At 42.9% G+C, this 15,382-nt stretch overlaps 1 pseudogene; it reads right to left on the reverse strand.

Annotated features, from left to right (window-relative positions):
• Positions 1-5,658: 5,658 nt before the first annotated feature.
• Positions 5,659-11,134, reverse strand: LOC114889551 (annotated as a pseudogene).
• Between the last annotated feature and the right edge of the window lie 4,248 nt (positions 11,135-15,382).

Raw genomic sequence — 15,382 nt, forward strand, 5'->3', positions numbered from 1 at the left:
GAGTGGGAGTATGGGGTTAGGAGACGCAAGCTGTTATATATAGAATGGATAAACAACAAGGTCCTACTGTATTCAATATACAGTATTGAACTCTAGTCAATACCCTGTGATAAACCATAATGGAAAAGAATATGAAAAAGAATGTATATATATGTATAACTGAATCACTTTGCTGTACAGCAGGAATTCACACAACATAGTAAATCAACTGTACTTCAATTAAAAAAAAAAAAAAGAGGGCCTGCCTGTAGGAGGAGCATTCACAGGGGGCGAATCCCTGAGTCCAAGCCCTGCCCCTCACCCCTTGGTGCCCAGGCTCTGCCCCAGAGAAATCAGTGAACCTATAGGCATTCTCCCACCTGCTTTTCCCAGATCCAGGGATTAGGGTTAAACTGGTCCTCATAGTTACCAGATGTCCATTCTCTAAGGCTCAGTTCATCTCAGTGTTCATTGCCAGGTGTTAGAGACACACAGATGCACACGGAGAACTTAGAGAGGAGAAGCCTGGAAGGTACCCAGTGACCATGCATGGGGGGTGGGAGGAGTCTAAGAGAGCTATGTGAGAATTCCGAGAAGGGTTTGGTTAACACGATTTGGGGAAGTGGGGGTGACACCCAGCCAAGTGCTGAGCGCTTTGTGTATGAAAGCGCATTTCATCCTTAAAGCATTCTCAGAGACAAACACAGTTAATTTCACACATAGAGCTTAAATGACTAAAGACACCTACTCAAAAGGGTCAGAGTTAGAAGTTGGAACCTAAGTCTCTATTGAAGCAAAACTCCAAACCCTTGCTACTATATCACATTGGTCCTCGGCATTTATGGAGCACCTGCTGTGTACCAGGTACCCTGCAAAGGATTTTATCACCTTATTTAATTCTCAAAGAACCCTTTGGAGACAGATGTTATTTGTCCAGATTTCTAGTAAAAGGAGGCTTAAGTAACTTGCCCAAGGTCCCATAATAAGTAAGTAAAAGGGCAAGATTTGAACTCGACGTTGTTGAGCTCCAAAACCTATGCCCCTTTTACTGCACTTTAATTTTTCCCTTTCTCTTTTTTTCTATAATTTTTAAATGAAACATCCCCAAATTTGATCAGGAGTTTAATAATGCGTTGCCGTCTTTGCAAATGAGCATATTCCTCACCGTCACTACCAGACCTTTTCTTCTTATCTTAGGGACCAAATACTACCTCTCTGGCCCTGCACAGCTGCCGGATCACATCACTTCCTGTGATGTAAGACTTCTACGTCAAGTAGCATGGCGGTGCTGTGACCTTGGCATACCTATCGCATAAGTACCCCCTCCAGTCCAGAGTGACCACCTGTAATCCTTTCTTCCACCTGTGTCTGGCATCCCATCAGTTTACAGATCCCTGACTTTCAAAGGCAGCTCTTCCCTTTCCATATACGCTCTCAAGTGCAGGGAACTCCCTCAAATTCTATCTCTGGTTTAAATCTCACCTTTAACCTCGGGGCCCAGATACATGACTTCCTAAAGAGCAGCAGAGGAGGTAAATCAGGATGAAATAGGACAGCATCTTAACTGAAATATATAGAATGTATAACGGGGAGTATAAAGAATTAACTGGTTTAATGATTTTTCTGCTAAGATTATGGAAGGGTGACCAAGAGTATATCCCCCGTCATCCTGAGTGTAGGAAGAAGCTTCCAAGCCTTCTCTCTAAAGGCGGCACTTACTGTCAAGGGAGACATTTTTCATACAAAGCCCACGGCCTCTGCGTAGTTGCTGCCTTCCTTTCGTTGTTGTTTGAGCCCTCTGTTGTTCTTGCATTATGAGAACTCTCTCCTTTGGCTGACGGCTCTGTCGCTAATCTCTTTTTCTTTGTCCCCTCCAACCCAGAAGGTGATGGAGCAGCAGGGCAGCAACAGACAGGTGGAAAGGAATGCAGGTCAGTCCAGGAATAATCAAACTGGCCCTGCTCCTCAGATAGGGTGACCAACTTGTCCCAGTTTTCCCGGGGACTTTCTCAGTTTTAGAATTGAAAGTCCCACTTCCTGGGAAACCCCACAGTCTCGGACAAATCAGGATGGTTGGTCACCCCATCTAAGATGAGAATAAAAACGGGTACGGGGGCTTCCCTGGTGGCGCAGTGGTTGGGAGTCCGCCTGCCGATGCAGGGGACACGGGTTCGTGCCCCGGTCCGGGAAGATCCCACATGCCGCGGAGCGGCTGGGCCCGTGAGCCATGGCCGCTGAGCCTGCGCGTCCGGAGCCTGTGCTCCGCAACGGGAGAGGCCACAACAGTGAGAGGCCCGCGTACCGCAAAACAAACAAACAAACAAACAAACAAACAAACATGTATGGGTGTAAAATTACTGTAAAAAACTAAAAATTTTCCTGGAGTTTCTTTTCTTTGGAACTAAGGAGACTTTGTAGAGGTGACACGTTACTGAGCCCACCCCCGAGTTTCTGCTCGGGATGTCAGGCTGGAGCGGAGCGTCTGCGTTTCCGGCAAGTTCCCAGGTGGGGCTGATGATGCTGGTCTGGGGACCACACTTTGAGAACCACCGCTTTCCAGTTTATGGGCCTTCCCTCCAGGAAGTGCAGGATTCCTCCGACTGTGGTCACACTGGAACCGTCTTGCCACTAGGCCTGACCTTGTACCTGCCCATTGAGCCATTTTATTCTTGCTAAAGTCTTCATTGTGCAGACAGAGAGGGTGAGTGCCCGACCAGCGACGTTGCCACCGTTGATTAATGAGTCCCCTGCAGCCCTTGAGCCTTCGGGGGACGCTGGCATGCAGCTTTTGCCCTCAGAGCCCTGCATTTGGGGGAGAGAAATAAGAGGTCTCTTTAGAAAGCCCCCGGGGTGAAGGCTTGGAGGGGCTGGGCGAAGCTACAGATCACTGAAGACCAACCTGACCCTCTCCAGACCCACAACAAAACCTCTTCTTGAGTGATTAGACCCAGAGAAAGGTGATTTGTTAAAGCCCTGGGTTCACTGCTTTTGTGTCCTGGGCCTAGGACATCTGGCAGGAGCCAGAGAGCCCTCTGATAGCGGGCTTGAGCCCCCATTCTCATCCACTGGCCTGTGCACCATTGAAACACTGGCCACTCATTCTCATGCTAATCCGTGAACTCGGAGAGCAGATGTGAAACATTTGGTTCTGTTCTTGTTCACTTGTAAAGAACTAATGCAACTTTCTTAAAAGGGAAGGGCAGAGCTGGGCTGAGAGAGGGGTGAAGGCGAAGGGGGAGAGAGAAAAGGAGGGGACTGGGGTGAGTTCCAGAAAGAAAGAAAAGTTTACTTGAACGACTTTCTCTCTTGGTGGGCAAAGCGCCGCAGCTTATGCAAACTCCAGCCAAATCAATATAAGACAGGAAATGCAAATTAATATTAAAGTGGTGGGATACCTCCAACTTGCAAAGTAGACAATATTTGTAGGATGCAAAGGCAGAAAGGCATAGAAGGTTCTCCCCAGTAAGCTCCCATGAGTCTTTTTCTCTCTGTCTTGTGCAAAAGCTTTATCTTCTGGGGCGTGGAAACTTTATTCCAGCTCCTAAAGACGTGCTTGACAAACTTATGGCACACCTTATTTTATAGTTAGCATGCCGTTTGAAAATTGCGGTGAGTTTAAGGGGAAGCTGGTAGTTGTTCAAAGGAATATATCTGTATTTCTATATGCATTTCCTTTTATCTCTATTGATAGAAAAATACATATAGATTTATAGAGCGAGGGACAGATAAATAACTTCTAAAGCTGTCAGGCATTTAATACTGTTATTCCTATGTGGTTCATTTGATTAAAGTGCCTATATTATTGATTACATTGTAAATCTGTTAATGACAGCCTGGATTCAGTGGAATATCTAGATTTGTTTCCTACACTGTCATCACGAAAATTCTTACGGAGGAAGACTTACGATACATCTGCTGATGGCGGACTGTCCCTCTTGCCCAGGATTTGTGGCCTGTTTAATGCATGCCACAGGCACAGGCTGACATCGGCAAAGCATGCCAGCTCGAAGTTGTTTACAGCTGTCACCCAAGTATCCTCTCCGTGCCACCAGCTAGCATCACTCACTTTAACAGTTCTGCCGTGTCAATAGCCTCTATGTGCCAAGTGACCAGACTGCCACCTTCCACGTTTGCACCTTTCAAGAAGTCTCTGAGATTAGAGTTGTCCAGACTTCCTCAGTGGTGAGAATAACCCCTTCCCTCAGGGTAAATGCTTGTTATTCAAAGAACTTTCTGGGCCCTCCACTAGAGATCCTTATTTAGTAGTGAGGGCAGGCAGGGCTTCTAGCACACCTAACAAGGGTCCCAGGTGAGTCTGGCCAGCAGAAAACTCTGGGTCACATTGCCCAAAAGAGTGTGTTGGTGACAGTTTTGGTGTGAGCTGGGGTCTCACATATAACCTGAGCTGCATGCCTTCTGCCCCTTCGCTGGTGATTTGCCGTTCAGGTGTTTCGGGGACCACCTTTGACCTTTAACACCTTGACATGCTTGTTTCACTTTACTGCCATTACCTGGAGTCCTTGGCTACTTGTCTCCCGGTACCTGGTACTCGGTTCTCTCTCCTGTAGGTGGCTCCCTGTGTAGGAGGACGGGCACAGGGACACTGGGTGATTAAGTCCCTTCAGATTCTGCTCACCTCCAGGAGAGCAGCTTGGGATCCTGGTGAAACAGCTCTTTTCAGTTTTGCCACCCAGAGAGACCCTGAGAAGGGGCTAATTTGATCACAACGTGACACTGATGTCAGGGCCACCACCTCGTGACTGCCCTGTCCCTGAGTTGTCGTTCCTTCTGTCACTAACCGCCCTCTTTTCCATACCTGTAAACTAGATAACACACACACATGCACACGCACACCCTTTCCAAAATTCTCAAACATAATTGTAAATAGCCCTTCCTATGGGTGAGGTCCAGTTATTTCTCGTAGGGCTACTGGGCTCATCCAAATTAGAGGCTGTGATGAGGCACCTGTTTAGGTGACCCCAAGCGTCCATATATAGATAAAGAGGCCTCCTCTTTGCTGAACGCAAGGAAGATCTCAAAGAACGGTGTCGCAAACTGCACCGGCTACTGTGGGCAACTCGGCCAAGGTACCGCGCGCCACACCTTTAAAAAGAGTCGTCGTTTCTTCCCGGTTCATTTCATCGTCTCTGCCCACGTTTATCGCCACCTTGATGCTGTTACTTGTGCCGTTCCCCTCGCCTGGAAGTTCTCTCCTGTCCTTCCACCTACCCAAACTCTAAGCATTAAAAAAAGGAATCCTCTCCTCAGGCTTCTGATTCTTCCAGCCTTCAGTGAGCAACTTCTTTTCTGAATTTCTAATCCTGCGTGATCTTTTTTTTTTTTTTTACAACATTTAAAGTGGGATTTATTTGATGAATTGCATGAAGCTTTCAGAACATTTGCTGCAACTCAAGTAGAAGGAGGCAAGTGTTCACATAATATGTTAACCTGTAGTCAAGAAAGACATTTCAGCTAAAATACGTCAATCCCCCAATCTGAAATCACTTAAACATTACTGATGTAGTATTTGGAAGAATTTCTGTATACAAGGTTTTTCAGACTGACATATATAGTACTCAGTGCTTCAAGGGCTAGGTAAAATTAATTCTCTTTTGTTCAACAGTGCCTCCTTTCCACTAGATAAAGTTTGGTCTCCAGTCCCACTATCCAGTGCCTGCCTTACATTGAGTCGTACTTCACTGGACCACATAAAGTGTTTACATTATATAAAAGGCTTCTCGATCACTTGGTTCAAGTGTAATAGCTGCTTTCATTAATGTCGCAGGAGCAAGGGAACTCTCTCCAATAATTCTCAGGTTGGTAAATTTGATTTTCCAAGTACTCTCCACAGAAGGGCAGTGGATGAGTCCAAAAATCTGTTCAAAAATGCCCCAACAGGTGTTCCCTCGGTGGACGGTCCCAGCAAACTCTAACCATAATGAGACCATGGGGAGAAGAAGTGCATTTCAGTCCATGGGAATTTAGGTTGGGACTGAGAAAAAGATATTCTTCATTCACTAGTGACAGCAGACGAAGTCTCACAATTTCTGCTCCATGGTAGTCTATCACATTTTGTTTCAGATGTGTGGTAATAGAACCTAAGCTTGACATCATGCCAGAAGTGCTGTGGCCCCCATTCTTCTTGACGTGGTCCCAGAATAGCATTCTGAGAATTAAGTTCAAAGCACCAGTGACAGAATTCTGCACCTAATCGACGAAAATCAGACTTTTCAGCTTTTTTATCTTCTTTCTCCTGCTGTTCAAAGAGTCTCACGTCCTCTGTCTTACGTGGCTCTGCCATTCCCTTCGGTCTCGGTTGTGGCTGCTCTTTCTAGCGACCCTTCGCACGCTGAATGACATTGTGTTGTTTTGCAGTAGCTGGAGGTATAATAACCCACTGTGTCGCCAAGTACATAAATATGATTTCTCGGTGGACTATTTTACGCCTCAAAAGTTCTTCTGCACTTTGACTGTACACTAATATTGCACGAATGGCATCTTGGTGGTCCTCAGGCTGCACCAGGAGGTTGGTGATGGTATCGCATAGGGCCATGATCTCGTCGTTGTCCAATAGGCCGAGCAGGTTACAACAGCCCTCCATCTCTGGGTAGCTGAGCCCCGACTTCTCAACCCCCAGAAAGGGGGGGAGAGGATGCCAATAACGTCGCCCCTTAGGCCCCCCAGGCTGGCACCTTGGCAACAGATACCCTAATCCTGCGTGGTCTTTATTGCACAGTTTGCATTTGACTGCATATTGTTTGTATCATTAAATACCATTTCAATTATACATTTTCATTAGATCCATGAACATTATAAATTCCATTTTGGCATTCCTTTGGCCAAATTCTCTTTCTTTGATGGGCACTTATTTTCTTCCTTTTATTGTTAATGAGCTTTTCGAGTGCCTGCCTTCTGTTCTAACTAGATGGTCAGTTAGTATATCAGTCGGAAAAGACCTACTGAACACCCACCATGTGCTGGCGAAATGTGTTCAAGGCAGATTTATTTTCACTGTCATGGAGCTCACAATCTTCCAGTTTTCTCCAGTAAGAAACGCCTATTTCCTCAAAGAGAATTACATGTTTTAAAGTCCTTTATTCCTGCTGTGGAGATACCCTCGCAAACAAGATATAAAGCACCCGTCCCGTAAGTTTGGCTACAAGATGTTCCGATTGTCGTGTCTAAAAGTAAGTAAAAGGGAATAATAGCGATTACATATTTACCATTTTTTGAGCAATTTCTGTGAGTCAGGCACTCTATAAAGCCTTTCATATGTATTAACTCATTTATTGCTCACATCAACTCAATCATGATAGACAATCACATTACTGTTATCTTCATGGCACAGAAAAGGAAACTGAAGCCAGGAGAGATGAGGTAACTTGTCCAAGATCAGGCAGCTGACAGATGGTGGAGTCAGGGTTAAACTCAGATATTTCAACTCCAGAACTCAGCACAATATAAGTGTTAGTTACTCTTTCATATAATCCCTCAGTCCCTCGTCTGTACAATGGGGGTGTTAGGTTTGATCTGATGTATCCCAGTTTATTTCTGTAACGGGTGTATGATCAGAAATCCATCTGTGTATAAATTCCCAGGATCTTTTAATGATAAATTTTACTGAATTAAGAGCGTCTACACTTAGTGGGTGAGTATTAGATATGACTCCACCATGATTCAAATGTACATGAAGGTATGATTTATACCTATTTTCCTTCTGTCAGCAGTCCTTCATTATGTCAGTTTGGTGATGTAAATTTAATGGAGTTAAACTGCAGCTGCTCAAAATTGTGTGACTAATGACATTGCACTTCAGTTATAATTGGTACTTGATCCAAGGATGCTAGAGGTACACCTGGCAAGGTTAGTTCTACAAAAGGACCAGCGGGGCTGGTGGCAAATGCTTGCTATCCTGTGAAGTCATGTGTGTTGGCCAAACTGATAGAGAACATTTGCTAACAAGCCTTCTGGGGCACACCGTTGGCCCCCAGATCACTGCGAGTGCAGTGGAGTGGAAAGATCACAGCCAGGCAGATCTGCACTGCATCCCTACTGACACCTGTTCAGCTTTCTGAGCCTGGCCCAGCGTCTAAGATCCTGTAGGAGAGCTGTAAGGTTTAGACTTGATACAGATAAAACATCTAGCATAAAGCTAGTATTTTGGACTTGCCAGCTTCTATGATCATATGAGCCAATTCCAATAAATAAATAAGATATATGGAGAGAGATGCATGTAGAGATGCACGTATGTATATGTGTATTGGGTTGTGATAAAAAATGTATTTTTTACTCTAGGTCAAGGTCAAAAACCGTTTTAAAAGTACTGCCTTGGGTCTTATCATGACCAATAATTGCACTATCTCCAAAAGCCTTGTAACATCACATCTTATTTCTCTAGTCACTCACCTCAGATCCACTGGTTTTACCATTTCTCACTGTTTGATACACACTCACACCTTCCCTTTTCTCCCACTCAGCTTAGGTTCTGTGGTTTTCATACAGTCCCTCCCTTAACTCCCTTTTCTTCTTTGACTTCAGAGTATTTGTTTGACACACTCCACCTTGGTTCGTCCCTAATCTTGATGTATTTCAGCCTGGACCCGGGCAACAAACTGCACATGACTCAAGAAAATACAACTGTGCTGATCTGTTGTACTTTAAGTTCATGGCCACAAGTGCCAAGTGGGCGGCTGTGCTACACTTCTGGATAAATTCACTCTCCTGCTCTTGGACAGTACAGTTTCACACCCTGGTGTTTGTTTTCAATCTCAGGCAAACTCTATCCACAAGGAGGCAAAGACACCTGTTTTCATTTTGTTATGTAGCTAAAGATTCCGTGATAAAGAGTGTATTTTTCTTCTAAGACTTAGTAAGAGTCTCATGAAAGGTTTTAATTAACTGGGTTTGGGTCATTGGCCTGGTTGTGAACAAATCACTATGGCCAAGTTCTGGCTTTTGTGTCCACGCCTGTAAATCAGGCTGGATCCATGCTTCCCAGGCCACATGGGCTAAGAATGAGGGAGTGCTCACTCCCCAAAGAGATGTTTTGGCTCGCCCGTGTAAAATGAGACAGGAGTCTTGTGTATGAGGTTGTATATGAGGTTCATAACACAATGCCCAACCCATGGCAAGTAAGCATTAGCTCGACACAAACGGCACATAGAAAAGCTTTGGGATGTAGACAAAGTTCTACTTAGATAAAATCTATAACCCTAAAAACTTCCATCACTAAACAACAAAAAAATGAAAAGAAATAAAATATGATCTCTCTTCTTGCTCAAGATTCTAGAACAGAACCACAAAATGCATCTAAGGAAAGAGGAAAAAAGGAAATAAACTTACAAGCAAAAATCAATGAATCAGAAAATAGAAAATGGTAGTTTTACTTCTCAGTTTTTTTGTTTTTGAACAAAATAAATAAACGTACATAACTCTGGCAAGCTTAATTAAAAAAATAAAGGAGAGGCTAAAACACAAGTGTACTAAATAAGAATTAGAATCATGAAGTAAACAGATCCAATATTTTAAAAATTATCATTGAATACTATACACAGTTTGAACACTGATGACTAGAATGATTTTAGCATGTTTTATGTTTATTAAGCAAATATTATACAAGTGAAACACGACCGTATTGTCATAGAAAGAAATCAAACAATTAAGTACAGCAAAACCAAGAAATCCCCTTTTCCACATCTCTTGAACTCGTCTTCTTAAAGATAACCACCGTCAAGAGTTGAGTGTTCATTGTTTTCCCCCACTGAGGCCTATACATATGTGTGTGTTTATGTCTTCGGTGTCATATGGGAAAATCTACATGTGAGATAATATTATCCATGCTGCTCTGGAACTTCCTTTTTCACTTAAGCAAATGAGTTGATGGTAAATCCAGTGTTGACATGTGGATCTGCCTCATCCAATTTTACAGCTTCAGCGTGTTCCTTGGGAAGGTAGCCTTTTAAATTACTTAACCACGTCTCTGTTGATGGACATTTAGGATGTTAGAAACTTTGCTTTTATCAACAACACGGAAATTGAGCATCTCTGCATCTTTGGGCACAAGTGCAAGCATTTCTTTAGCATAAATTCCTGGAAGGATTTATCATTTCTAGTTTGATAGAGGGTGGCAACAACTCACCTTCCTAAAAGTCAACACCAATATACTTTTCGCATTACTCTTTTAGATTTTTTTTTTTTTTTTTGCTCATTCTTGAAAATCTTTTCTATCATCAGTGTTTTTACCCTGCCAATTGGATGAGGCCACCCAGCAATATATCTCATGCTTTCACTGCTCCCCAGCAGTAATTTCTATTACTTATTGATGAGAAGAGTCAAAAGATAAAGCTCCCTCCTCAGTTTTCATCTCTCCAGACTTGGGAATATTAGTAAAATTTCTCAGGTTTATGTCTCTTCACCAGAATGGTTTCTAGGGATTGAAACAGACGTAGGAGCAGAATCAAGTTTATCCCCAGCTCTGCTCAAATTGAATTAGGTCTCCTCTCTTTCTTTCTTTCCTTCCTCCCTCCCTCCCTTCCTTCTTTCCTGATACATTTTGTAATGGGAGAGAGGTAGCTTGTTTCTTAATTTTTACTCATTTCTTTAGGTATTGGCAAAGAGGTTTTCTGTGAAGAAATTTCAATCTTAAGGCAGAAGTCGAGTTGATTCTTTTCTATGAATGCAATGGTCTCTTGCTCATCACTGACAATAGTAATTTTACTTATTGAAAAGTGTTTTTGCTTCTTCGCTTTGCAGTTTTACCTGTGGATATTGTTCCTTGTTTTAATGCAATCAAGTATCGATCTTTCCTGGTGGTTCAAAGCAGGTTGACCAAATGTTATTACTGATGTTTGACTATTTTGTAACCTACAAAAACAGTGAATTCATATTTTGCAAGTCTCGTAAGACCCTCTGTTTCTCTGCCTATGCTTTTCTATGTTGTTTGGTCATCGATAGGGTTACCAGGTATGGGGTGGGCTGGCCCCTTGTGAACCAGAACCTCTGAGGGCTTCCCACTGCCGAGCCACACCGCAAGCGGGAGGGGCAGAGGGAGGAGGTTGAGCACTGCTTCCCATTTCATCACCCTGAGGAACTGCTCCTCCACTTTTCATACCCACCTGTTGACTATGGCATTGAGACTACACGGGACCACGCTCATCTCTGCGACAGCGTCTCCTACAGCAGGGGTCCCCAACCCCTGCCCTGGGCCGTGCAAATGAAGCTTCATCTGCCGCTCCCCATCGCTCCCATTACCGCCTGAACCCAGCTCCTCCCAACCACCGCCCCCCCAGCCGCTCCCCTCCGCCCGACACCGCCCCCCACCCCCGCCCCGGTCGGTGGAAAAATTGTCTTCCACAAAACCGGTTCCTGGTGCCAAAAAGGTTGGGGACCGCTGCCCTACAGCATGTTGGGTAGCACTTGGTTCCCTGTATCTACTCTATTCTTCTGTCTTGCTTTCATGCATTCTGCAACATTTCTGGTCTACTTGTTACACTTGTTACACTTTTTCCTTTATTTTCCTCCCCGTAAGGTAATGAGCATGCTCACTTTACTATATTGATCTAAATTCTCATGAATGATTTTAAGGAATAATTACTGACTCAAGAAATGTTAGAAGATCTGAATATAAAAACCATGATTTTTTGAAATTGTTGATGACTATCCTTCCCCATTAGGGCTCCAGATCTGAATTGCTTTATGGATAATTTTTATATTACTCTCATATAAATTATTTATACTCTTGCAGAGCACGGAAAAAATGTAGAATTTCTCGTGTCCTTTTAGAAAGCCAGATTAATCAAAATAAAAACACCTGACCAAAATTGAATACAATAAAACTTTAGCCTTTTGAATGAATATAGATACAAGCATCCCAAATAAAATCTTAGCAAAACACATACGATGGCAAAATAAAATAATAATAACAGTACAACATTACCAAGGAGGTGAATATGAGCACACTTCAACATTAACACAAATTGACGTAACATAAAATATTACATCACAGAAAACAAACCAAAAAGAACAGGTATCTCAGTATCTGTAAAAGGCCTTACACAAAATCTCATTTATAATTAAAGTGTATTTTTATATTAGAAATGAAGTTAGCTAATTCTTTAATAAGATGAACACTCCATAGTGGAAAAAAGAACAAACGTCATACTTAAAGGTCAAATACAGAATTATTCCGTAAATAGCATAAACAGAAGAAGGACATCTGATATTTTATCATCACTTTTGCATTATTTTTATAGCTCTAGCCAATGCAATGTGGCAAGAAAAATGAATGAGTTAGACTTTTTGGAAAGAGGATTTAAAATTTTTGTCAACTAGAGAGTAAATAATTGTCTAACTGAAAAACATTGAAACTAGTAAGAGTATCCATTATGGCTGCCAGTTATTGAATATATGTGGGAAAGGTAATAACTTGCTTATATATCAAGGAAAAATCATGAAAAATATCTTGCGGAAAGATTCATTTACAAAACAGTCATCCATTTAACTCATACAGGAATAACCATAACAAAAGATGCAGGAATTTTATGAAGACAATGAAAAATTCTTCCTGTGGTCATGCAATATAATTCAATAGAACAGACTAATGGTGATGATGTAGAATAAGGCATACCATGTTCTTGGAAGGGACTATATTGTATTATATTATATTATATATACCTGAATTTCCCCTCAAGAAATCAGTAAATGAAATTAAAGTCCAGTAAAAATATAAACAGCATATTTTGGGGGGTAATTGATCTAATAAACTTAAATTTCTAGGAAAATAAAGGTGTGAGAATAGTCAAGACACTTTGGAATGGTAGTTTACGGTTTGGAGTCTCAAAGTGATAGTACATAGTAAGTACTATCATGATAGTGTGGTCCTGAAAGTCACAGATGAATAGAACAAAATAAAATGTCCCAGGACAGATTCAAGTACGTATCAAGCTAAATATAAGAGAAACATGTCATTTCAAGTCAGCAGGGAAAGAATAGGTATTAGGAAAACTAGTTCATCATTTGGGGTGGGGGGGAAACATTGAATGGTTACCTTACAACACATAGAGAAATTGTTTACGTAAGAAACATACTCAGAATATCCCTTTCTTGGTAACTTTCCCTGGTCTCGTTCATAACCTCTTGAGATGTTTAGTACCCTGGATTGAATTCTCCTGTTTGTAAAGGACAAAAAGAGACCTAATCATATACAAAGAAGGAACTCTTTTTTTTTTTCTGTTTTTTTTTGCGGTACGCGGGCCTCTCACTGTTGTGGCCTCTCCCGTTGCGGAGCACAGGCTCCGGACGCGCAGGCTCAGCGGCCATGGCTCACGGGCCCAGCCGCTCCGCGGCATGTGGGATCTTCCCGGACCCGGGCACGGACCCGTGTCCCCTGCATCGGCAGGCGGACTCTCAACCACTGTGCCACCAGGGAAGCCCCGGAACTATTTTTTAAAATCAATATATATCCATGTCTAAAACCGTTATTTTTTTCCTGGGCAAATGGGTCTATAAAAATCACATTCCTATATAGTCTGGGATTTGAATTATTCCAAATCCTTTAAAAGAGCGAGAGCCGTGTCAGAGGCTAAGGTGTAAAAATCTCAGAGGTGAGCTTGGGCTTTTAGTGTTTAATTAGTAAAGCTAAGCATTATCCTTGCAGCCCCAGCTACTATTATGCCAGCAGTTGAAGGGCAGAATGCTAAAGAGAAAGGGCGATCAGATGGATAAAATGACCAAGTCAGTATGCAGGAAAATATCAGCAGTGAGGAACCTTGCGGTCTTGCCCTCAGTTGCCTGATAATATATCTGGAAAAGCTATATGATTGTGGAGAAATAATAATCAGAACTAAAAAGGAAAGTAACAACCTTTGTTGAAAGAGGTGCTGTGCATGGGTGTGTCAAGGCATGCCTTCTACGTTCTGGTGAGTTAACTAAGCCTGGGGGGGTCTATGCCTACTTCAGAGAGTATAATGAGCACACAGATCTCCAACTGGAAATCAGGTGTGCACAAAGTAACTGTCTCATGCTTCTGAAGCTGGGTTTCCATTTTTAGTGCCTGTTTTCACAGTAGCAGAAATGTAATCTCAGTGCATTCTGGGGACCCTCAGGGTCTCCCCCTCCCTCCCCCTGCCCCCAGTCCTGCTCTCACTCCATATCTCTGGTTTGGTCTTAGAGATGCCAAGATATCATAGGGAGTCTGGGTTTTGGCCATTGTTACCCATCCACTGGGCATCTGATGAGCTGTACTTTGTCCTTCCTGTCCTTGGTCACCAGCCCACGCCTATGACGGTTGCGTCATGCCTTGTTCCTGATCCCCAGGCTTCTCCAGACCCTGCTCCGTCTCAGCTGACTGATTCTTCTTCCGTGCCTCTGGAGTTTTGAGGGGCCCCTAGGGAGTTGTTGCTGGTGCTTTCTAAGGAATCCACAGCCCTTCTCCTCTTCTGCTCTCTCTCTTTGAGGCTTGCCGCTTCCCTGGGTCCTCCCTGGGGACCGAGGCACAAGGCTCCTTTGCTCTCAAATTCCCTTGGCTCATCTAGGGGGTCGATGTCTCTCCTCTAGCTCCTGCCTTGGGAGGGGGACAGATAGGAAGCACCAGGCTGTCGCTCTCCTACTTTCCCTCTGACTCATACCTCCTTCTCCTATAACATAAGGAAAGCTTAAAAATCTCTAGAGGTGGAGAACCAAGGAAACTCACTCTGACTCCCCTTATCCTTCAGGTCCATTATTTATGCCCCACATCCTTCTAAAGTTCACCTAAAATATAAACTCAATTTTGGTCTACTACCATAAAAAGTATGTGATATCTTTTAAATAAAAGAAATACCAATATTATAATAAACCAAAGAAAAAATTATGGACTCAGCATCCTCTACTCTCAGAAGAGAAACTGAGAATAAATAAAAAATAACCGTATAGCCCTCCTTGAATCAACTTTTAGCTCTCTATTATTTATTTAAATAGGTCCTGCTTTTTAACTAACAGTTCTTATTTCTTCCTGCTTAACTTACATTGTAGCCTGGAGATTTTGAGAACTGAGTGGTCAGTCTACTGAAAATGTCCCTTGATCCTTTTGCATGCTAATTCACTTCTTAATAAGGTGTATTTCAAAACCTGCACCCATTTCTTTCATATGTCACAGAATCGGAAAGAATTGACTCAGGACAGAAGCAAGACGCATGAGAAAATCTCTGTGTAATTATCAAGCTTTCCATTTATTTTTGGCTAAATCAATAGTTCATGAAAATTACCATTTGTCAAGACGTTAGTTAAAGCCCTATCCCTCGGGGGAGGTGGGTCCCGGGAGAAATAATAGAACAAAGAAAAGTCCAGATACTTGGTGAAATGTCCCCCACCTGGTCTCAAAGTAAAACAAACCCTCGCTATTTGTAGTTGAGGCCCCTGTACGTTC

This window comes from Monodon monoceros, unplaced genomic scaffold (assembly GCF_005190385.1).
Source record: "Monodon monoceros isolate NGI ecotype Baffin Bay Population unplaced genomic scaffold, NGI_Narwhal_1 Super_Scaffold_9, whole genome shotgun sequence".
Lineage (NCBI taxonomy): Eukaryota > Metazoa > Chordata > Mammalia > Artiodactyla > Monodontidae > Monodon > Monodon monoceros.